Source organism: Phyllostomus hastatus, unplaced genomic scaffold (genome assembly GCF_019186645.2).
Source record: "Phyllostomus hastatus isolate PE091 unplaced genomic scaffold, TTU_PhHast_1.1 phas_contig_152, whole genome shotgun sequence".
Lineage (NCBI taxonomy): Eukaryota > Metazoa > Chordata > Mammalia > Chiroptera > Phyllostomidae > Phyllostomus > Phyllostomus hastatus.
Window position 1 is genome coordinate 11052564 of NW_025333622.1, and position 24240 is coordinate 11076803.

At 41.8% G+C, this 24240-nt stretch overlaps 1 protein-coding gene across 4 annotated transcripts in view; it reads right to left on the bottom strand.

The window, feature by feature from the left end:
• Positions 1-24240, bottom strand: part of TMCC3 (transmembrane and coiled-coil domain family 3) — a 94695-nt gene that overhangs the window by 19677 nt on the left and 50778 nt on the right. Inside the window, exon 1 of one of the 4 annotated variants that reach the window (XM_045830464.1) lies at positions 15717-15837. The exons of 2 other annotated variants lie outside the window; for them this stretch is intronic. The gene's annotated coding sequence lies outside the window, so the exon portion shown is untranslated. Of the gene's footprint in view, positions 1-15215; positions 15347-15716; positions 15838-24240 lie in introns of those variants that run through there. One more of the 4 variants, XM_045830465.1, reaches the window with a different exon arrangement.

Sequence of the window (24240 nt, forward strand, 5' to 3'; positions counted from 1 at the left end):
AGATAACAATTACCTTTCCCTCGTTGCCTTGGATGCTAGGAAGTTCAGAACCGAACTTAGAGTGACTGTTAGTCCTGGTGATTCACCCTTTTGCTTTCTACTCCTTCATCCTCCTTTTTGCTTTCTGGATATTATTGCTATTCTATTTTCCATGTGCCTTATCGTAACCTGATCTCAGTGGAAAGAGGTATGTGAACTTGATAGATGCTAAGCATGTCATCCTGTCTGGGGATGAACACTGCAGCCACTCCCAAGAGTAACCGGGGCAATGTTGTCAGACACACCCGACTCATGGAACAGCGTAACTATTTCTACCCGCCGCCCCTGCTCCCAGGCACCCAAAGAAAGCTGCACAATGGGATACAACTGGGCCTGTGTTCTTTGAAAAGTTGCTATGTAAGACTGAGTCAGGAAGTAGCATTTGGTGCTTGAGGCCCAAAGCACATTCCCAAGGCAAACCTAAGTCTCTAAATAAAGTTACAACTCTGCAGATAAAGGTTTAGCTTGTTTTTGGTGCTATAACAAATACTGGGGTGGGGGTGGGGGAAACATCTGTACCAGAGGGTTTCTAGTATAGAATTCTGTTGTACATATATCAGAATACTAGTAGCCACCAGACAGGGCTTAGAAAAATCACACAGTTTTGAGAGAGCAGAAGGAAAACTATACCACTTTCTTTTCGTTTTACAATAAGGAAGTCATTTGCTTTTAGCAGTTTTTTTTCTAATACAAGCCAGCAGTATTATCACCAAATAGCAATTAGGAATAAAAAGATGGTTTTAGTACTACCAATATAAAAATAGCTTTACATTTAAAGAAAAAAAAAGTTAATGTCCATGAAAAGTGCATTCAATCAACACTTTAGTAGTTATTTCTAGTAAGGAAAAGCAACCTTACTTTGAAATTGTGTTGGACCTTCAAATGAGGACAATCAATATAAAAAACCTCCAAGGGTCAAATAAAATGATCTTTTTAAACAATAAATCAGATCACGTCCTATTCCTTCTGAAAAACCTTTCAAGTTCCCTAAATAAAGTGTGAACTCCTTAGCAAAGAATTTAAAACTCTTGATCAGGGTCCTACCTCAGCTATATTCCAAAAGATCTACCCACAATGATATTTTGGGCACATCTAACACAAGGCACTAGAGTAAGGCAGAAGCTTTATATACGCTCTCATTTAACCCCACAGCTGCACAAAGCAGGTGCCATAAGCTGTGATCTATAGACTTGAAAGCGGGGAGACATCAAATAAGTTTTGGTCACAGCTAATGGGACCCAGAACCAGGATTTGCTGCAAGTTCTAAGCTTTCAACAGACATCTTATTCCATCAGCCAAACAGCTAGCCACCCCTGAAAGCTTCCTGTGCTTTCCTGCTTCAGTGTGTTAAATGCCTGCTAGCTCCTCCCCTAGTGCAGCCTCCATGCCTATTTACCTTTCAAGTACTGATTCAAACACTGTCTCTTCCTCAAAGTCCCCATGGCCCTCAAGTCAGCTGGAACCGATTGCTTCCTCTGTGCATGCCCCCAAATCCGCCTTTACCCCTTCTACAGTGCTTACCCTCCCAGCTATAGTAAATGTTTGTGTGACATCTGTCCCCCTACTATCTTGAAGCCTCAAGGGGCGGGAATGCCTAATAAATTACCCGTATCCTGCCCCACATTCCTTCCTCAATGGCACCTCAGATTCTGGTGTGAGATAACAATGATTGACAAACAGCCAGCTGGGGCAGCCAGCTGGCCCTCCTGCTCACATTCTCTCAGCTGCTCGCACGGATGAAGAAGAACCTGCAGCTGATGTTGTGCTGGATGGATGGCTTTCCAGACAGGCTGGCCTTGTGTTGCTGTCGGCTGTTGAATCACACTAGACCAAACGTTCAGGAAACTGGTGTGTCTCATGGCTCCCAGCAGGACATAGGTGACCAAGTGGTAAATATTGAGGCCCACACCCATAGCGTACAAATATGCAGGTGTACTCCCTTCCTCCCTAGGTGACATTTGCCCTGAGGTTACCATTGTAACTACTGCAGGGAACCCGGGAGACTGCTCCTTCTAACACACCTATGTTTTAATTCAATCTATTATTTGTGATGCCAAGAAAGCAGTCTTATATTGCATTAAATAAAAAACTTTAAAAAGTTATTTACCTAATACACCAGAGCAAGTGTATTATAAAGTGTAGTTCCTTGTCCCTCAGAACATAACAATTCAATAGAATGTGAACACAAAACAAAGGAAATCTTTTTATCCTCTCAAGTCTAAGAAGTCAATGCCTTGTTTAAAGAAGAAAAGCAGGCCTGGCCTTAAGGAGAATGGTCTGATAGAGGACAAGGTCTTGGCAAAATATTTAAAATTTATTTTAAAAAGAGAAGCTACCAGTCACTAAGGACTTCTTAGGCATCACACGATTTGCCAAATGCTTCATATATTTATTTTTGCTTTCAACAATCTATGATTAGAAGAATTCCTCTGATCTTATAGATGGAAAAAGTACTTGTCTAAAGCCATAAGGCTCGCAAGTAAGTGGCAGAGCTGTGGTCCCAGCTGGCTTCAGGGTCTGGGAGCTAACAACATCCTACCTTTTACTGAGAGCCTACTGCATGTACCAGACCCTACTCTAGACACGAACGTGCTTCCCAGCACCCCTGCTATGTGGTTCACTTAAATCATTATGTTATCATTAAACATTACGAAGTGATATTTAGAACAGCAAATACTAAACAGATTTGGACAGTTCTTGGTGCTAAAAGGCAATTATTGGAGATGTTCCCCATTTGACATTAGTAAGTAAGAGAAGAGAATAGCTTAAATCCCAAGATATCTTGCATAATAAAAAATGTACGTTGTTTTGTTTTAGCCACAATGAATGAATGATTCTAGCCTCCACTGAAACATGCCAGCTTGTACATAAACTCCCTCTTCTGGCTAAAGCTCTAGTAATATTATAATCATGAGATTCTCTGCAACCCAGATGCAAGTAAGAGAAGGCTTTCTTGTCTTCCTTCTTCCACAGCCACAGCAGTTTAAAAGCACCAAAGATTTGTATTGCGAGTAGAGAACAGTCCTCTAGGAACATATTGTTTTGTAATCAGGAGAAAGGAGAGTAAAAAGAAATAAACTGCATGTGGGTTGTGATTTTTAAGATAAATATTACACCATGACCCTTCTTAGAAACAAGTCTGTATTTGGGCTGACTGTACTGGCTGACTGTCTTTCCCTCTGACTATAGTTCCCTCTGTCAGAAAATATAGTCAGGACTCACTCACCACATTGGCAGCAACCAGCCAGCTCAGGTTCATGAGAATGCCCTGATTCCAAAGCCATGTGTCCTAAAACAGAGGCTATACACATTGGTAGCATAAGTTTGTGGTTAAAAGCCATACTGTGTAGGTTCAAACCTCAGCTCTGCCACATTAATTTTAATACCTTGGGTAAGTTACTCTCTCTATACCTCAGTGTCCTCATGTAAAATGACAGCGGTGTCTATTTTACAGGATAATTGCGAGGATTAAATGAATTCATGATTGAGAAATGCTTAGACAGCGCCTCTCACAGAGTAAGTGCTTAAGAGTAGGCTGTCATTTATTAAACCTAACATACCCCAATAGGTGGGAACTTCAGAAATTCCAGAGCCAAGCACAGTGATGCTGTTGGCACCCCAATGAAGCTCTTCTGGTAGAAGCTGAGAAGCACCCCAGCCCCACTCAGGGAAACTGCCTGGGTGTGCAGATGCATCTTACAGCAGAGAGGACGGAGAAAAGACGAGCAGGGTCTCAAATGCATGAAACCACGGTGCCTCAAGGATCACGTTTCAATGTACATTAACTGCACAGTAGAGGTACAAAAGGAGACTACCTAGCATTTGGGTGATTCAACCTTTTAGAAAGATGTAGGACCTCAAATGACTACAATTTAAAATCCTTTAATAAGTGTCACTAGTCTTTTCTCTTGCTATTTTCAGTAAAACCAGGACTCTAAGACCATAAAGACAATCATCTAACATTTCCCATCTTCAAATCTTTAAGCCAAAGAAGGACAAATTGCATTAGAATACTTCGTCTAATGATTTTAATTTGTTATGTCCTCTAAAAAGCACTTTCAACAATTCTTGAGTCATATGTCATGGTAGGTTGTTTTTCTCAGTAAGGAGCAGGGCCACTTTGGACGGGGCTACAGTAGATTCCATGACCTTACCTATCAGTGGTAGATCATCCTGTAAATCTTACCCAGGTTCTCACTCCTCCATCTTTATCCACACTGTCACCAAATTTTGTTATTTCTCAGTGCAGTAATCTCTCTCTACATCACCCTTTCCTTGCTACCCCCAGGCACATCTTCCTCAATCCACACCCTCACGTCCCAGCTTGTTTGTATGAAGGGCAACAGTTTAATCAGATTTTCAGTGCTTTCGAGGTTTCCCTGCTTCAGTCCAGCCACAGGGAGTCATCACACTAATCTGCTGGACATCTGTCACACAAGGACACTGCTCAGGACGCACAAAGGTTCTTCCTTTAATACAGGAACTAGGTTCCTCCTCTTGCTAAGACTTAAGTAAGCCCTGAGTCATTTTCCCTTCCCACTGTCCAATGTCTTCTTTCCTTCCATCACCCACCACACAGACCTCGGCACTGGAGGTGCTGAGGTCAACACATTTCTGCGCTTTTTTTGTAACCTCAATACTTATATCATGCCCTTCTGGCAGAGCATTTCCAAGGCCTCTGTCTTACCCAAATGCCACCGCCCATCAGGATCTCTTCCATGAGGCCTTTCCAAGGGACTCCTGCCCTGTTCTTTCCTCTCCTTCCTGATCCATTTTGGTTCTTATTTATACTGGTGAGTGGGACCCTACTTGTTTTATCTGCCTTGTTGGATTTTGGGTTACTGAAAATGTTCATTTTTTAAGATACCATACGAAACTCAGCAGAGAACTAGCAGTATCACTGAGTGGCAAATACCTGTTTGTGTAACTGACCTCTCTGTGCTGTAAAACAGTGCAGTGGAATAAGTACCTACTACCAATTCGTAAATGTACATATGCATGTGTACACATACACACAAACACAGATGCCATCAAAACACAGGCTTTATGAAATAATGCTAATCTTTGCTATATGTGACACAACTGTATTTTTTAAAAACACAGCCTGTATTTTGGACAGCTGCATATTTGGAAATTATAATCAATTTTGTTGGGTATAGTAACTTTATTATGCAGAAGTCCTTGTTTTCAGATACATATCAGAAACTAAGTTCCCTGATGTTTGTATGTAGTTTAGGTTGAAACAGATTACATACACATGTAAGCAAATATAAAAATAGTAATTGTTGAGTCTGGATAAGGTAGAGGTGAGTATTTGCTATACATTTTTTCCTGCTTTTTCTTATAAAAATAGAAAGCGACAGTTATTACTCATTATTTCATGACTAACCAATGAGCTTAAATCCTATTCAAAAAACAGTGCTTTATAAATAGGAAAAAGACAAGCCACTCATTTCTATGTTTGCTAATTACATGTAAGGAGGCTCTAACATACTGAAGAATGTTGTGAGGTCACTTCCTGGAGAGTGGGTCAATAGAGGGTTTAATTTTCCATTGCTACAACAAGCCCACTAACCTCTCCTTCAAAAACCTTTCTATGAAACTTTCTAGGAATCATTAGTATCTTAGCAGGAAGGTGTAAGATTATGGACTAGTATTTTACTTGCAGAGATCACAGAATCAGAATTTACCCTAAGGCCTGTAGTCCTGAGAATAATTTTTGTGATAAAAGGACTACATCTGAGAATGGCAGAAGTTGAAGGCGCTGTGTTGAGATGGAAGAAATGTCATAATAAACATGTGCATAAGTTCCACAGACAGAACGTAAAACACCTCATTGAACTGACCTAAGAGGGTAGTGTTACCAAGGATTGAAAGAAATTTCCAGAGAATCGAAATTCTTTCCAGTTAAGGGCCAACATTTTTAAGTCTTGCTGATTATGTATCTCTAATTTCTTAATTCCTTAGACTGTTTTCCTGATGACTGGGGTCATCCATATGATCAAGTCGGAATTTCGACACAGCACTGCGACTGCAGAAAGAAACATGGGCTAGGTCAAGAGGGTCCCAGGGGCCTAGGAACTCTCCAGTCTCAGGTCCCCCACATGAGAAAACAAGGTGGCTGGACTTTGCAGCTCTTACATTCAACAATTCTGCTAATACTAGCTCTGTAATGCTGATAACAAACCAAATAACACAAACTGAATACAGGGTGGGGCAAGAGTAGGTCTAGAGTTGTTCGCATGGAAAATAATACAATAATTAATAAATAATGATACAAGAATAAACTGTTTCGCACATTCACAACTGCAAACCCATTAGCCCCACCCTGTATTTACCCTTACTTATAATGAATCTGTCTCACCAAAATGAAAAGCAACAGTAGTTAAAAGCCATATACAACAAGTGAAATGAATGAACTCTTGCCCTGGTTGGTGTGGCTCAGTGGATTGAGCACTAGACTGCAAAGCAAAGGGTTGCTGGTTTGATGCCTAGTCAGGGCACATGCCTGAGCTGCAGGCCAGGTCCCTAGTAGGGGGTGCATGAAAGGCAACCAGGCATTGATGTTTTTCTCCCTCTCTTTCTCCCTCTCTTCCCCTCTCTCCAAAAATAAATAAAATCTAAAAAAAAAAAGGGATGAATCTCATGTATGTCATACTTAATGAAAGATACCACACATGAAGTGTACTTGCTGTTTGATTCCAGGGATACAGAGGCCAGAATAGTGGTTCCCCTTGTGGGAGGGGCAGGGAGAATGATTTGTGGGAAGCTGGCACAGAGGGGCACTGGGGTGCCAACAATGTTGACGCAGGTGGTGGTCCCATGGTGCATACACAGGCAGAAACCATCTAATTGTATGACCATACATTTAAGATGTATGTGCTTCACTATAAGTTATTCCTCAAGAAAGTAAAAAATAAAACAAAAAATCAATCAATGAAAATACTGAAGTTGTCAAAATTACTACTTTTTACAGTACCTATAACACTGCAGGTACTCAATAAATGTTGATTAACATACAATATTGTTGAACTGCAGCAGAAAAAGAACTCTAACTTCATTAGTATGTCAGTTTATATTGCACTTGGTTAGCTCTTTAACACTTTCACAGTGTCCAAAATTTTCATGACACTGCCTAAAAAATCTGTTTTTAGTATCAGATACAAAAGAGCAAATGTACAAAACACAGAAAAAGAGTAGCCATCTGTATGGCATACTGGTAGCAAGGCCTTAGTATCTGTGGTATAATTAAATACCTTTAATCTAGATATAAAAATATTTAATCTTAAATTCTGCAAAATGCAGCAAAATTCTAAATACCATGTTGATGCAGGCAGCAAATGTCCCAGTTCACTACTTCACAGAGACTAAGAGAGCCAATGTTTCTCAGAGAGGCTGGATTTCACTAAAGCACACAAAGCACAATTAGGGCTTACCGAGACCCGACTGTTTTATGATCGCTAATGGAATTCATTAATTTAGGTTCCAAGCCAGGCCCCCCAAAATACAAAATTTCCACTTCAAAAATGTTTTTCTGGGCACCTTTTGTGAGCCAGAAAGCATGCTAAAAGCACTCACAGAAAGATAAGTGTGGTAAACTCTGCTCCAGGAGTCCCCGTTTGTGCAGGGAGACGTGGGGAACACAGGAATGCATGCAGCAAGTACTACAAGGACCCTAAAGGGTGGGAATGAGAAACAGAAGGTTTCGGTGATATCTGACTCAGACCCGGAAAGGAAGGCTCAAAATCAGCTAAGAGAGCCTAGCAAGGAGCACAGACATAAAGTAGAATATTTAGGAAACTAAAAAGTTTCTTGGGGGTGTCTAGAATTTAGGAGGACTAAATGGGTCATCCTAAATCAGAATATGATCAAGGGCTGGAGCAAAACAGGGAGAAGGCATGAGACTCAGAAGAACACAGACAGCCTGTGGAGGGCTCTGCAAGCCAGGCTAGACTTGACCCTTCATCATGTAGGTGGGGGAAGGCCAGGGTTTTAAAAGCAGGTGGGATTTTTTAAATCATAAAAATAAAATATTTGGAAATAGAGAAATTGAAATATCTAAAGAATATGAAAAAAATCACCCATTAAAGCCTCCCTTAAATACAAACACTGTTTAGATCCTTATTAATTTTTTAAAACACATAACTGTACAAGTAACTGTACAGAGGGATTTCAGATTTGGTTCATGTGCTGTACTCGGTCACGTAAGACAGACCTGTGGGGGGTTTGGTCAATGGGCGGCTGTGCAGTCACACCGCGTTGCCTATCACCACTAGGGGGCCCTCTGCGGGGATGCAGGGATCCCATAACCAGACCTACTTAAAAAAAAAAAGAAAAAACATCATCAATTGAAGCAAAGGACAGTTGAGTTCTCACCTAAATTAGTATTATCCATCACATGTTGGGAGATCAGACATTTTGCGTCACAAATACATGACTGGTAATTTATTCTATCTCCACTCAGCTCTCCGCTGGGGACCCGAAATGCTAAACTAACTCCAATGGTCACAGCCCTGGTGCTTTTTATCAGAGAGCTCCATAGATGAAAAAGCACAAAATTTTCACCTGGGATGAAAGAAAAGGTAGAAGTTAAGGATAACTTCCCTTTTGTGTTTTATTTATGCATTAAAAAGAAAAACCCTTCATTGCACGCTGCAAAGCATATTCTCTTCACTTTAAGCCAATGTACTTCTCGCTGTTCACCAAGGTACACCTATCTACACTGCCTGTTATTAATCAAATTCTGCTTGAAAAAATAAAACACCCAAGTTAGAGTATTAAAAGAAGGAGAAGTGTATGAAGAATAGAAAGCAGTCTGGGAAAAAATCAATGCCAGACTTTTAAAAAATCTTTACTGGGAACTGTAATAAACCAAATCATGGGTTTGTACCTGGCTTAGAGCCCTAACTTCCCAATGAGACTGCAAGAACTCAGACAGGGCACCTGCTCTGAGCTTATTATGGAGCTGCTTGTGCACAGAATCGCCACTGCAAAATACATTAACTTTATGACTGACTGGAAGAATGCCTTTTATCTTAAGAGGCTTTACTCATGCCTAGTTCCCTAACATATATGAACGATGGGGTTTTCGTATTGTATTTTATTGGGAAAGCTGATAAACTTAATAAGACTCCAAGGGCTGTTAACTGTGTAATAGTATTTGAATGTAGTGTATTCTATTAATTTGACTCATTCTACTTACATTATCCAGCATTTCAAAATGCTAGAGGACCATCTGTTCAAGATTTACCACTGAGAACATTATGAAACCTCATTCAACCCAAGATACTACCTTGAATGTGATGAATGAAAATTCTTTGGTTTCTGTATATGATGATGCCCCTGATGTCATTCATTACTTCAGATGTTGTTATGACTGATGTGTTATCAGTAAGGTCATTGTAAACATCTGTAAGTGCCACAATCCCTGTGGCAGAGATAAAATTGCCTCAATTGCTCTTCACCCTGGATAAACATGTAGTCAACAATAAATGAATATATACTACATATTATAGGTCTGACACAAAGTGTTCAATAATATCTAATCAGAAGCAAGGCTATGCTTATTTTATTAAGGGGCACATCTTTCAAAGGAATCAAACTTTATATGTAAATACTGTGAAAGTGACAAACAATTAGGCAAGAATTAAATGACAAGCAGATTTGGGTGCCATCATTTATTTTCCACTTATATAGCATCTTTCAATAAAAATTTCAACAAATCTTGCCAAATGTTCTTGTGCCGACCTGGGATATGATTACCTGAAAGTGTTACATATCTGTCCTGCATTTTACACTAAACAACTGACATTCAGTCTTCAGAACTCATCATTCGTCTTTCTCTTTGCTTCTCACATCACTATTAAGTTTTCTTTCTTGATCTCTCCAACATTTAACCCTATTTTCTTCTCTACAACACTTGACACCTGCATGGTCTAGGTCTTTTATGCTGCACATCTATGCTGGACAACTGCGACAACCTCACTGTCCCCAGACTGCCCCAGTGACTGTCACTCAATGGTCACCGCACCAGCTGTTCACAGGATGAGTTCTAAATTCTGTTAGTTGGAAGTCAATGTCCTCCATGTCTTGACCCAAACCTGCTCCTCTACAGATTTGGTACTCACACCTTCTTCCCTGGACCAAATGGTCCAATCCAGGTGAACTTTGATCAGACCAAGAACAGCAAGCCCAGACTGGTTCTACCAGCTCATCTCACCTTGGCTCATGGGCTGCCCAGGAGGCAAGTCTTAAGGCCCCTGCACCTCCGCCATCTACTACTCGGTGCCTGCCATGCGTCTGTCAGCATGACCGATGTTTGGTGTATTTTGTTTGTAATCCTCAGCCCAATTCTGAAAGTTATGTTTCGTCTATCATGATGAGCATCAAAGATATCAAGGACTTTGACGAGGTCACAAACTAGTAAGTGACGAGCCAGAGACTAAATTCAGGTCTGACCCCACAAACCTGTGTGGTTGCTAAAACCTTGCGCATGCTTCTTGAAATGCCATCCCCAACCCTGTACTTACCAAAATCTTGGGGTTCTTTTAGAGCTTGGCTCAATTTAACCTTTTCCACACAGTCAGTTTTTATCACCCCCAGTCCAGTCATCCATGCCTACTCAGAACTCCTGCTGCTCTTTTTTTGTGGGCCAGAGTTTATTCTATTGCAAAACTGACTGAGTCGTATGAATCCATTCACTGTTTCTCACAGGGAACAGTGATTTTCATACCTCTTTTGCCATCAAACTCACCACTGAAATGATCATATTTCACAAAGACACCTCAAGAGATCTTCACTAAACAGTACTTATCTCAGAAACCTCTACCATTCATCTCACACTGAAATGAATACATGTGCCTGGTATGTAAATGCTGTAGATGTGTTTTCCCAAAAACCTGCTTCGTATGAAACAGTCTTACTCCAAGTGTTTTTTTAATTGTTGTTCAAGTACAGTTGTCACCATTCCCCCCCCACCCCACCCATCCCCACTCTCACCCCGGAGCCTACCCCCTTTGGCTCTGTCCATGTGTCCTTTATACACAGAACTCCGGCTGCCCTTCTGGAGGGACTAATCCTCTGTTGCCTTGTATCATTCATTAAATACCTTATCACTCCCCCCTGCTTTTTGCAGTCCCAGAGCCTCACACTGCCTCTTGAATACAGCAGGCACTTGTTTTATAACTGAGTAATTTTCTACTTCGATATTATTTTCTTTGGGTAAAATTCCATGTTAGGTAACTGGATAAAAGAAGTTCAATTATAGGGGCCTTTTGGAGCTCACAAACTAAAAAGATCAGAGGACAGGGGTAATTTGGTGGCTTAAAACGTGTTACAAACCCAAGTTCTTTCCATTCCACTATCCTCAGGACATTTGCTCATTCCTTCATGGAGGCAAGAGAGAGCTGCTACAGTTCTAAGAGTCACATGTAGACAGTTTCTGGTTATAGACAACTATGCTGTCTTTTCATTTGATAGAGAAGAAACTTTTCCACAAGCTCCTCAGCAGATTTCCCCTTAGGTTCCTTTAGCCAGGACTGACTCATATGTCTGTGCATTAGTTGCTAGAGAGGATGCGAAAAACAGTAACATTTTCAGCCTCTATTGCAGGAGCTGGCTCTGCCAGCTCTACAGAAAGGGAAGGAAAATGGTGCTTGGACGGCAACCGACAGTGTTTGCAAACACTGTCAGAGAAGTATTAATGTAACAATAAGCTCTGTATAATGAAACTCCTCTATGCCCAAAAAGATCAATTGTCATAAGAAATGTTTGCTAATCACATATAACAAACAATCCATTACAATACGGTGTGTTTGGGCTAGAGGTAGGAGAGAATTGGAATCTCTCAGTTCTTTAGCCAATAAACTGTAAATACATTCCTTTTCCCCAGACTCCTAGTTAAATGCCATTGTGGCCATCACAAAGAAGAAAAGGCAAAGAGGAACATTCTGTATAGTTCTCCAAATACATTAAAACAGCCAAAAACATTAAAGAGATTTAAAGAAAAAATGAAGAACAAAGTATTTACAAGCCTTTGTCTTTTCTCCTATTTTTTTGCTGTTTCTAACAGGATAGTCTGCCTTGTATCACCACCATCACCACCACCACTACCATCATCATCACCACCATTACCACTACCACTACCATCACCACCACCACCACCACCACCATCACCTGTTTTTCAATTCTAGAATCAGCATAGATGTACATCAATGGGGAACCACTTAAAACGTCTAGTACGAGCAAAACAATGTGGTCATTTAATTGGAGGTAGATCTGAATGGCTACCACGGGAAGCTGTTGAGGCTCAAGTATCAAGGGAGAAAAGCAAGATGCAGAGCTATGTCTATAGTACACATTCATTTGTGCTTTACAAAGGAGGCAGTGGTGGAGTTTCTACAAATGTATATACGTGTACTCTGTATGAAGATTTCTAGAAGGGTATCTTAGGAATTGTGGATGGTAGTTACCTCTGGGAACTGGGATTCTGCAACCAGAGATACTTTTTATTCTATATACTCTTTCTGGTATAGTTTGTTTTTACTCACCTTATTTTCATATATTTTTTAAAAAGTCCCCAATGCCCACTTTCTCAAAGCCAGACTCTTATGCAAATACCTGCAAGATTTCATTAGCACACTCAGGATACTTTCTCTCCTTTTAGGACCAATGATTTTACTAATAATAGCAAATAACAGGCCTCAATATTCAGGGTAGTAAGCATTTTTTTAAAGCAAACTAACTTGATCTAGTATGTGCAATTACTTCCCAAAAAGCTCCCTACTGAAAAGAGGGCTTTTAAATCCAACTTCTCCAAAAAGTAAAACCATGGTTTAAAAGGCAGTTTGAAAAAACATTTATGGGCTGAGCAGAAATTGCCAAGTCATAAATAAAAATTTTCAAATAAAATCCCATAAAAATCAGGTATACTAATGTCACATCATTCCTATATAACTTCACAAAATACCATCTTCTCAAGAGACCAACGCTACTGAAACATTTCTATTAAATACTCAGTTTCCACATGCTCACAGCTTTGGGTCTGTATCGTGTGGGTGATGGTGTTCCCCAGGCAGGGTTTCCATGAGAACGTCACAGGAGCAGACGGGCAGCGTGTGACGGGCATGCATGTCCCCATCCATGGCGGCCACAGTCACAGAGTCAGTGCGTCTAGTGACTGTCTGCATGCAGCTCATGTGACTCCCGGGGGCTAAATTGTTTCATTTGTGATTCTCAGGTTTTAAGGTTTGGCTTTGCCCTTCAAAATGGTTTCTGTGACAGTAACTACAAACAGCTATAAAGCGATCTCCTAAAGGTTTAAGTTTCTCAGAAGCAAAAATAGGACTGGACTATTTCCATTAAAAAAAATATTGTTGATAGTTCTAGAATTTGTTTTTAAATGAAGCAATGCTAAAATCAGACTACAAGATATATATGGAGTGATTACATTTAATGAGTTCCTAAAACATTAAAAACTGTTTGGCATTTGAACATGCACATGCCCCAGAGACCCAGAGATTCCATTCCGTAGGACAAACACCCGCCGCGCTCAGCGTACACTGGAAACGCTCAAAGCAGCATTGCTCACAACAGAAAACACCAGCAACAACGGCCGCCCAGGAATACCCCAAAGGTCTGCAGGCGTGTGTCCAGTGCAAAAAAGTGAACCACAGCTACAAGAATTACAAGAATAAATCTTAAAAGGAGTCAAAGAGGAAGACAGGCCATATGAATTCCACCTTAGAAAGGTCAAATGCAGGCAAATTCTTGTTTAGGTATAAACACATAGTCCGTACGATGACAGAAAAAGCAAGGGAATGGTTAACACGAGCGAGTGTGAGGACCGCACCACCTCTTGGGGATGGGGAGGCTTGTGATGGAGCGATAGGCCATCAGGGTCAAGTTGGATTTCTTACCTGGCATTTTAGGTACATGGGTATTTCATGTTATTTTTAAAATAGAGTATCTTCTACATGTAGTATTTTACAATTTACAAACATTTAAATATAAAAACTACTGAATAAATTACACAATAACGTGTGTGTGTGTTATATGATGAATAACATCTTCTGTTAATCTGTTGCTGTGTCTTCAGCTCTATATGTAACTCTTTGGGCGACACATTAAAATCTAAATTTGAGGCTCTACTTAAATTGTAACCTGGACTCAGAGGTCTTCAGGCAATCACCTGCAATAAGCCCTGACTTCATCTTTTTGGGTTGTTATCCTCACTGGTTCACACCTGGGAATGTGAAGTAATTGTGGTCACTCACACCTGTAGTGAGGAGAGGCCCCAAACTTCCCCCATGCTACAGATCTGCAGCCTGCAAACCACCTAAGTTTGCACTTTAGGCAACCCCCTCTTCCTCCTCCTCCTCCTCGGAGAGGATCCTGGAGGGGGAAGGGCTGGAGGGGCTGACCAGCATTGAGAGGGCTTCTCCAGAGGGTCCTGCCTCCTTTTGAATAGCCTCACAGAGAAGGCAGCTATGGCTGCTTAGCAAGCAGTGCTTGAGCGATCTGGGCAGGAATTCCCCCTTTTCACTCCAACCAAAACCACACATGTAAAACTCTGTCAAAACTGTTGCATTCAGATGCTATGAGGTTATTAAGATTCTTTGCTGTTTGAACATCTGGCCCTTCATTTTTTAAAAAAACAAATTTAATCTCCAAGATACAAAGGAGCAAATGATAGGCAGCAAACTCTTACAACCTTCTATAACCCTCTCCCACCCCTAATTGTTTTAGTTTCTAAAGGCCAGGGATCATTACCCACAATAAAGTTCCCGTTTTGTGACATTCCAGACCAACCTTTGATGCAGAGCTAATTGAAAAAATACTTGAATTAATAAATGTGTTCAAATACTTTAATGTCCAGAAAATGAAAGAAAGACTGTATTTATTTTTTGAGCAATACACTGAAGACTTCCGTGACACACACGAACACACAAAGCCACAAACTGAATATGGATTTCCCATGACATCAAGCAGCTCAGAGGCGAAATGGAACCTTCACTGGCCCACAGGGAGCCTTGTGTCCGGCCGGCACCATGGGGTGCCTGAGGGTGGCCAAGGAGCCCCGACTCTCCAGACCGACTCTCCAGACCCGCACAACGCCCCCCCCCCCCACCCCTGCTGCCTCCCTGTCCCAGCCCACAGCTCCGAGGCAGCCAGCATACCTCTCTCTCTCACAATGGGCTGGCAGTGGCTGACGCTGCCACACGAAGTCAGCGTTACAAAGTCTGAAGTTTCCAGGGAAGGGAGGACTCAGAGAAATCCACTTGCCAAGAGATCGATGCTAAAGTACAGAGTCAGATTCCAACTCAGTCTGGTTAAACCCTCGATTACTTTCGAATTGACAGAGAAGTGGGAGGATAGCTGGCTCCTTCCCAGCCAGTAGCTGGCACACTCAACCTAGGTATTTGTTCATCTGTGAAGTCATACCCATCGGGTTTACATTTTTAAAGGACTAAAGGTGATTCATCAGGAATCTAGGCAGGCTAAATACCTAGAAACCTGATGAGAAATAGCAAGGGATTTGGGCAAGCACAAAGACAAATATTAAGGGAACAAAAATATGTATTTCTTTCAAGCTTCTCATAGAACATTAATAACCACAAAGCTCTACAATACATGTTTACTCAGTCTGGTTGAAGTAGGAGAGGGGTGAGGAGACTCACCAAAGGCCACACAACAAATCCGGAAGCAGACAGGACCAGCAGCCAGCTCCCACTCCTGCCCGAGAGGGATCAGCATCTGCAGGGCAGGCGGCTCGATCCTCGAGCAGCACCTCCACATGACTCACCCTGGACTTTGGAGACACTGCTCACGTATCTCTGGGTATTCCTGTGTTTGTTTTACAGAAACTCCACACCCTGAACTGTAAATCAATATAACTGCCAGCAATAATACACTATATTCAACCCACTACAGGACAAATGGGCTCTTTGTGCTGCCAGAAGAGAAGATACACATTCTGCATCTTTGCAGGGAGGCTGATGGAACAGGGTCTTGCTGTCACACAACCCTGGGATTGCTAGAGAACCTTAGAGGATGTAGAGTTGGGCACTCCCCCAGTTTACCAAAGAGGTTGAAACAGTCTCATTTCAACAAACTCGGGCTGGGCAGAGTCAATGCAAAGCAGTGAACTGAGCACAGGAAACCCCAACATGAATGAAAGCAGAACAAGCAGTAAATAGTCCAAGAGCCTAGGGAAGACCAGTGACTCAAAGGCAGTGAGTGAAGTCAAGAGAATCTTTCCTCAGTTGTTTCATTCATGAGACAGATGCTCACTGGTGCCTTTGCGTGTCAGGCGCAGCGAGGCGCCCTGGAGTTGCAAAGTGGCACCCGCCCCCCAAGTCCCGTGGCAAGGAAAACAATGACAGCCACTGATGAGGGCCTGGAGAGGTGCACGTGGTGCTACAAGGTAACGCTTAGGAGGGGCAGCAAGGGGAAGGGATGAAGGGCTGGGGAGACAAGGTTGGTAGAAAGAAACTTGTCAGTCAGAAGAAGGTGCTTCGGGTGAAGTGAGTTCTGAATCAGTTCTACAGACAGCAAGCAGGGATTCGGAGGCTGCACAGTGCAAGGAGAAGGCGGCAGGGGAAGAACTGAGTTGGCAGGCAGAGATCAGACCTTGAGGGTTCCATTATAAATCATGTTAAAGTATTTGGATTTCAGCTGATTGGCCATGTGGCAGCTGCCAAAGGGATTAGAAAGATTAGATCCCTGTTTCAGAGAGGTTCTGAGAAAGCAGGAGAGAAAATGCAGTTTGGTGGAGCAGACTGGAGCCTGCTGGAGCCATCTAAGGCAAAAGCTGGTGAAGGCTGGATACAGGGTGGGTGCAGGGGAAGGAGAGAATGGCGTTTTAAGTGTCGCTGTCATGTCCTTTTAAGCATCAAAAAGGACTTGACAGCCACCGGCTGGCTGTGGGGATGAACAGGGGGAGTCAAGGCAAACCTAATCCAGTTTTTCATTCCATCTCATGGCCAGTAAGATCTTCACAAGTTCTACAAGAGCTGAGAAGCTACCTCTGAGAAGAGGCAGGAGTCAGAAGTTGGGATAGAGGAGGAGTCAGCTTCAGACACCCTGAATTTGAGGTTCTTATTGGGTGATTCAGCAGAGATATCCAGAGGAAGCAACTAAGGGGCTGAGAAGCAGAACTGGAGCCTTCAGCGACAGTGCCTTGGGGCAACTTAGGGGAGGACATGCATGGACTTTCAGGTCAGCAGACATGGTCAACTCCCAGCTCCGCCATTTAGTGGCTGTATGACCTTGGGCAAGTAAATTACTGTTTCTAAGACTCTAGTTTCATCTGAGGAAATTCCTCCTAGAAATTAATGAGATCAGAAAAGGATCTCATATCATGCCAGACACAGAAGACATTTCATAGTTTTTTGTTGCTCTTTCATTATCATACACAGCTTTGTACTATAATTTGAGCATTAACCCCTGCAAGAGTGCAAGCTTTCTTGTTGTCAGTCACTTGTCTTTCAGTCTCTTTTGACCTTCCTGCTATGAACAGATTCTCCAACATTTGAATCACCACAGAACATATAAAACTCAGGCCAGAATTGCCCAGGGGACCTGGGGTTTCCTGCCCTTGACATCAAATAACAAATGCAAAGATCTCAAAATTGTTATGTGGTCTAAGTGATACTGATTTAATTGTGTTGGGGATGAAATGGGGGAGAAATGGAGCTTGGAAAAGAGAGAGAATGTTATCAGTCTAATAAAGCCTAGACAAAGTAATAGAACTTTATTCTTTGTGTAAAACTATACTGTGATATTTAATAGGAAGGATGTTTTCCAAGGTTAACATTGTACAGCCTCTGTCCTCTGGCTCAGTTCAAGTAGACCTTAAATAAATGTCAAATAATAAATTCTAGAAATGGATCTTGCTTTAAACCAAATGTTAAATCAACAGCATACTTTTTATAGAAGAAATATATAACTTCTTTGCTAGGCTCATTTTGTTTATTCTATTTATAATTTAAAATGAACATTTTAAAACTACAATGAATTTAAAAATCAAATGGCATACAGAATTCAATTCCACATAGTTAAGCTTGTGCATTTTTCTTCTGTTTTTGCCTTCACATTTGAGTTCCAACTTGTGTTACCTATTTTTATGGCCATCTTCCCTGTCTTAAAATATCTTGGTCACTAGATATTTTATGTCATCTCCAATTCACATACTAAAACACATTCCTGATCACTTGTCCATTCCTACTACCTGGTACTTCCTTGATAGCTCCATATATTTTCATTCTTTCATTCACAGCCACTTCAGCATACCTGTTCCACATTGTGTGTCACTCATAATTCACACACAAAAATCACCAAGTTTCTAACATACAGTTCCTTGCCTCAAAGCTTTCTAGTCATTTGGTTCGTGTAATTACTTTGACTGAATGTAAAGAATGATTTGATTTGGAGCTAGTCTTTGGGATTTGGTTTATTCCTGGCTGTCTTCAACCTGGCCACATGTGACATGGCTCAAGCATGACCAGTTTGAGAGGGTATTTTGGTCTCTTGGTGCTGAGGAAGAACATGTGCCCTCTGTCCCCAATGTGCCTAGTTGTGACCTGAGGTTCTTGCTGCTCTCAGGTGTCCTGGCCTCTGGATAGCTCCCTTAAACTCAAAATACACCTGGCCATCCCTCTTAGCCAGCCTTTGTGATTTGACACCCACTGATGTTTAGACCCAAGATACCTCCCAGCTCTCCCCTGCCTTGAATAGATGTGAACTTCCCATTCGTGAATAGACTCAACTTATTTTGTATCTATAAGCTCCTCTCCTGTCTTGTTGCCAGTAGGAGGCAAAATGAAGGCAGGTAGATAGCAGATTAGATGGTATCTGCCACACTAAAGCAGCAACATGCCCATGTCACCTGGCTCCTGATCTGCACAGTCACCCCTGACACACTAAGGAGAGCCACACAGTCTGAGTGACTACTGAGACATGACTCTTTTGATTTAAACATTACTTTGAAACAGACACCCCATGACTCATATTAGAGGTACTGTTTAATATGAAGAGCATCTCCTCATCATAATGCTTCACCTAAAAATGCCCCAGGGCATCTGCTGAAGGAGGTCATGCCCAGGAAACAGTTTATCACAATCTAGAGCATGATTTTCTCACCAGCGCACTCTGCTCCAGGGCTGTCTTAATTTCTTCAGAATCCAGTTCAGGTTCTGTGACCTCCTGTGACTTGAAGCACTCTCCTTGAAACTCTGGGGTTAGCTACTTGCTTTACCTAACCTTGCTCTCTTCTCTTCCCCCCTTCAGATACCTTTTAGTTTGTCTTTTCATTATGAAATATGTCATTTAATTCCTTCAACCAGAAGCCCTGAAGTGAGTCTCAGGCTCTGTTTAAGTAGACCAGGTCATTAGCGCTTTACCTGCTGTATCAGAATGAGCTGGGGCAGGAAAGTCTTTTGATAATAAAGGATTTCCCCAATAAACTGATGCAGCCCTTTGGAAGGACATTTTGTTCCCATCTAGCCTTCTTTAAAGACACATATAACCTTGACCCAACAATTTTGCTTTTAGAAATTTATCCATATATGGTTATCAAGAAAGACGTACAAAAATATTCAGTGCAGTAGTACAAAGCAAAACAAACATGAGGAAAAAATTACCCTAGATAGAACTTAAGTTGTCTTTCAACAAGAGACTCATTAAGTAAATAACGGATACATACATCTTATGCAGACCTATCCATAAAGAGGCACAGGAAATAGAACAGTGCTTATCTCTGAGAATACGGGTAAGCTGGAAAGGGAGACTTCATTTTTCACCTTATGCCCTTTAGTGCTTTGGGATTTTTTCCTCTATGAACTTTCACTTTTTATGTTAAGCTAGTTATTAGAAAAAAAGTGAACCTTCATAATATAGACTTATGTGTATGGTCTACTGAACTCTACATTAAACAATGGTAATTCATCTTTGTTAAACAGGAAATAGAACAAGAGTCATAGATAGAAACTCTATAGGGCAGATTTATATTGAAATGTGTTCATCCTTAAACTTGAGGAACCCTGTGTCTCAGTCTCAGAAGACCAGCATTCTGTAAGTCCCTGAGGTATGTGTTATAGACTCTTCTACAATCTAATCAGCTTCACGGGCCCATCTCCCTGGTGCTGAGCAGGTGTGTTTACACTTAAAGTAGTTTTTACTCTGTCAACTGGGTGAGATTGGAAGGAGAGGGGTGGAAACCACAATCTTGGTCAAAATCTTAAAAAGAAAAACAAAACCCACAAAAACCCTTCAAGTTAAAAAAAAAAGAACTAAAAACCCAAAACTGATGTCCATGCCCTGTATAGAACTTACTGAATCTCTGGATTTGGGAGTCCAATCTCTGGATTTTTTAACAACTTTCCAGTAACCCCTATGTTGCTGGTACTGTCTCATGCACACCAGGAGTGACTACGCTTAGCAAACACAACGTCTTATTTAAAGGAAATAAGACAGCACAGAGTAGAAACTCCTGTGAACAAAAGTGTTTGCTACTGTACAATTCTAAGGTTTTAAAACAAGTAACTCACTGACAGGGAGTCTGGAGCTAGCACTGGGTGTAAGCAGAACCCTCCAGGGCTTTCCATCAGGGCAACTCCTCCGGCTCATTTGAGGGGGTCAGGGGCAGTATGTGTAATAGCCATCTTTGGGGATAGAAGACAGCTCGAATACTGTAGGCCAGTGTTGCCCAAATTGTGGCTGCAATCACCTGACTCCCGAGCTAGGGTTCAGGGGTGGAACCTGGGCATCTGCATTAAACAGCTCTTTTCTCATTCCTAGCCCCCACTCTTATGCCCAAACAAAGTCTGGTAACTGCTGAGTGAGTCTGGTATTCCCTGAACATTCAACTGAAGATCACCGGGGGCTACTGCCATCCTAGCCCCACCCCAGAGCTAGTGAAACAGAAACTGTTAAACCAGTACCCTGGGTTACTCTTATAAATCAGGAAGTTTGAGAAACACCAATTTAGTTCAAACTCTGCATTTTAAGATAAGGAATCATGACCCAAGAAGTTAAATAATTATCCCAAGGACTTAACAGCTGACTTATAATAGCTGGGTCACCGGAAACCTGGTGAGCCAGTTCTTGCCTCTTAAACCAATACCAACTATTATGTTTATCATGAGTATCTGTGAAGTTTCTGATTCATCATGGTGAGGCTATGAGTAAGTGACTAATGAAGTCTGAGCCCAGAGGACACGGCAGAACGCACCACTGGTTTAAAGGGTGACTGATGCTGTAAGCTGTCCAATGTTCGCCTGCGCTCGACTCTTTTGCTTTCAGTATCAGGATGAGGAGAAGCACAGAGCCGCACAACTGGCAGCACAGTTAATACAGCCCCTCATGTTTATAATCGGGCGAAGGGGATTTGAAGTCCTCAGATCTCACTATTTCTTGGTCAAATACGACACTGCAGCGAATAAACTCTACTAATCATCCACTTCGGGTGACAGCATCAGCAAGCACCTTGCTGTGGGGACAAGTCAGAGGACACTCCTACAGAGATTCCACAACCTGGCCCTGGAACCAGCACCTCTGAGCCCATCAGAGAGAAACACGGGTGGGAAACCGAACACCCGGCTTGGACAGCGCACAGGAAGATTCAGCTCGGGGAGAGTCTGCCTCTCACTGGCCCTCCCACATGGTCTCCCAACTCACAGCTGGAATCAGCTTCACAAAGAGGGTGCTCCATTTCTTTTCCACCTTTGAAATCAGAATCATCTCCAGTTAGGTTCTTACCATTATTATTTTGAATTAAAAAATTGTCTTTCACCAAGATATTAAAAAGGATGAATGAATGAATGAATGAATAAAAGCGAAGATGTAGACAGATCTTTTGGAAATAACCACTGACCCCTATGAGCTAATGATAAACCAGTAGGATCCAAATTTGCAATGGAGACTAACATCAATTCAGGAAACCTCTCCGTCCCAGGGCACACGATCCAAAAAACACATTCATCTGGTCAGACATTTTCCACACTCTGATTTTTATCTTTCTTGGCACACCCGACTCTCCTCTAATAAAGTCACAACCCTTTGTTGCCATGGAACCCAACCACACATGGAGTCTGTTACTATGACTTCCCTGCAGGTCTAAAAAAAGACCTAGTGACCAAAAGAACAGCTCTTAAAAATTTTTTTTTCCTAAAGCACAGAAGCTCCAAAAAGAATCCAACCCTTTTATGTCCAATGAAGTTTAAATTTTCATGCAGGGTACCTTGAACTCTTGAGACAAAGCTAGCCAATGTTTTTTGTACAAATTTTTCAGCTGGGACATTCCAAAGAAGAAGATTTTATAAATAAGTACCTGGCAATGAGGGTAAACATATTCTTTACCATATTCATATTTCTTCCTTGTTTTTCTTCCAGGCAAACTTCCTGAAATTTGAGTAGCTATTTAGTAAACGTGTCAATCAGCAGCTACCAAATTGCAATATTCATTTCTACTAATACTTAATTTTTGCCAAGAGCTCATTATTTTTCTGTAAAGAAAAGATCATCTAAACAGCACAATCAGCCCTGTGTTCTGTCATAGCTGGAGCTGGACTATATCTGTGGAGACAAATATCTGGGACTAATAGCAGAGCTATTTAAGGAGAGAGAATTAACATTTGCTGAGTGCCTACCATGAGCCGAGCACATGTCTGTCATCATGAAAACCCTGCAACAGAGGCCTTTTCACATCTCTGTTTTGCAGATCGGTACTAAGTCAGAGAGCTTAAGTAGCTTCCCCAAGTTGCCACGCTAGATTGGTGGATTGGTGTCTGACTTTCAAAGCCAAAGCTACTCACTCATTCCACCAACATTTAGTACTGGCCTCACAGGTGCTATGCACTTTTTTTTGGCTTCTTGTTCTTTACAATAGAATTTTCAGCCCGTAAAACCTGTCTGTAAAGAGGGTATGGTGTCTGTCTTTATAGGCGCAAGGTGCCAGTTCTGGCTGTACCCACCTGTAACAGCTACCACATCTGCACGGCAGCAGCTAGCCCTTGGGAGAGTCATGAGTAAGTGCCCTGGTTGCTTCCCTAAGATGACATGGATCCTTAAAAGGCTGGCCGCTGACACGGCCTTCCAAGCCTGGGCTCTAAAGTGGGGAGGACTGGGAAGCTCTTGGGCACTGTTCTCATGCAACGTCTGCAACAAAGTCAAAGCCAGGCCATGCACCTCACAACAACTATTCTACGCAACCCTGATTTTGGAAAACCAGCTTCGACAAATGATTGGGAGGAAGGAATGTGTTGAAGCATGGAAGTTAATGTTGAAGTTCTATTATTAATCATAGCAGATGTCCGACTAAAAAGATTTTACCTATTTCCTTGTATAATGAATACAAGTACTTCCATTAAAAGAAATTTCAGAAAACAAAATGAGATACAACTTCACATCCACTAGGAGGCTAGACTCAAAAGACAGCTAACAAGTACTGCAGGAGATGTGCAGAAACTGGAACCCTCATAAACTGCTGGTGGGAATATAAGATGGTGCAGCTGCTTAGAAAATACTCTTGGTGCTTCCTCCAAAGGTTAAACATAGAGGTACCCTTGGTATATACCCACAAAGCTCCTAAAGCTCTTGGAGTTTCCTAAGTTATGAGAGTGGTAAAACTGAAATGGGTCTCTTGGGTATGGATTCCAGGTATATATACCCAAGAAAAATGGAAATACATATCTACACAAAACTTTTACACAAATGTTCATAGCAGCCAAGAAGTAGAAACCACTCAAATGTTCATTAACTGATGAATAGATAAATACAACGCGGAAGCAGAATATCCGTACAGGGAACACTGGTTGGCAAGGAAAAGAAACAAAGTACTGATGCACATTGCAACATGGATGAGCCTTGAACACATTATGCTGACTTAAAGAAGCCAGACACAGAAGGCCGCATTATGTCTGACTCCATTCACAGAAAATGTCCTGAACGGGCAAATCCATAGAGGCAGGAAGTAAACTGGCACTGCCTTGGCCTCGGGGTTTGGGGAGGGAGGAAATGGAGAGTGCTGTTATGGGCATGGAGTTTCTTCCTGGGGTGCTGAGACTGGCTGTGGTGGGGGCCGCACAACTCTGTGACTGCACCAAGAACCCCTCAACCGCACGCTTCAAAACGGTGAACTGTACGGCAAATGCTCTCTTTGCTCCGCCTGAGCAGAGAGGAATCTGCAATGTTTTACCTGAGAGG